The 1,266-nt window shown below is 43.1% G+C and overlaps 1 protein-coding gene across 4 annotated transcripts in view; it reads left to right on the forward strand.

The window, feature by feature from the left end:
* LOC113810959 (WD repeat, SAM and U-box domain-containing protein 1) overlaps positions 1-1,266 on the forward strand; it is a 33,091-nt gene that overhangs the window by 8,212 nt on the left and 23,613 nt on the right. The window lies entirely within an intron of this gene.

Genomic DNA, 1,266 nt, shown 5'->3' on the forward strand with positions numbered 1-1,266 from the left:
TTGCTTTTTCCGTGTCGATTTCCGATATTTCAGAAGAGTTCTGTGCCGATTTCCGATGTTTCAGAATAGTTCTGTGCCGATTTTCGATATTTCAGAATAATTCTATGCCGATTCTCAACGTTTCAGAATAGTTCCGTGCCGATTTCCGATATTTCAGAATAGTTCCTTGCCGATATCCGATTTCTCAGAATAGTTCCATGGCGATTTTCGATATTTCAGAATAGTTCCTTGCCAATTTCCTATGTTTCAGAATAGTTCCGTGCCGATTTTCGATATTTCAGAATAGTTCCATGCCGATTTTCGTTATTTCAGAGTAGTTCTATGCCGATTCCCAATGTTTCAGAGATGTTCCCTGCCGATTTTCGATTTTTCAGAATAGTTCTGTGCCGATTTCCGATGTTTCAGAATGTTATTGTTAATGCCGATTGCTGAAATGTACTTATGTACAATTGTAAAATATTTCATCATTGCAATACCGCTAGTCACACCACGTGGCTTTGATTAGAATGACGAAATGAACAAGTATATAAAGAAAAGAACACCCTCTGTCGATTCGTCTCAAATTGAACTGTTAAACAAAAAAACAAACTGTTAAAATCATTAGTCTTCTCCCAACAGTTGAGATAAAGTGATTCGAAAATCCAGAGGCGTAAGTTTATCAGCACAAAGCCAAAAAGACCCGGGACCTTTAGCCAAGGCGCGCCTGCTGAAAGTTTGAGGGGAACGTTGCATTGCAGATTTATGCATCTTGCAGGGCCCTCGGAAACCATCGTTGTTGTTGCTTATTGATGTTTCTCCGCGATTTTTTCTCCACGCACACTCACGCACACACACACGCACACACACACGCACGCACGCACGCACGCACGCACGCACGCACGCACGCACGCACACACACACACACACACACACACACACACACACACACACACACACACACACACACACACACACACACACACACACACACACACACATACACACACACATACACACACACACACACACACACACTTGTACATGCATACACATACACATGTATACGCACACACATGCACATGCACATACATGCACACACACACACATGCACATACACACATGCACACACACACACACATACACACACACACACTTGTACATGCATACACATACACATGTATACGCACACACATGCACATGCACATACATGCACACACACACACACATGCACATGCACACACATGCACACACACACACACACACACACACACACACACACACACACAC

This window comes from Penaeus vannamei, chromosome 3, assembly GCF_042767895.1.
Source record: "Penaeus vannamei isolate JL-2024 chromosome 3, ASM4276789v1, whole genome shotgun sequence".
Taxonomy (NCBI): domain Eukaryota; kingdom Metazoa; phylum Arthropoda; class Malacostraca; order Decapoda; family Penaeidae; genus Penaeus; species Penaeus vannamei.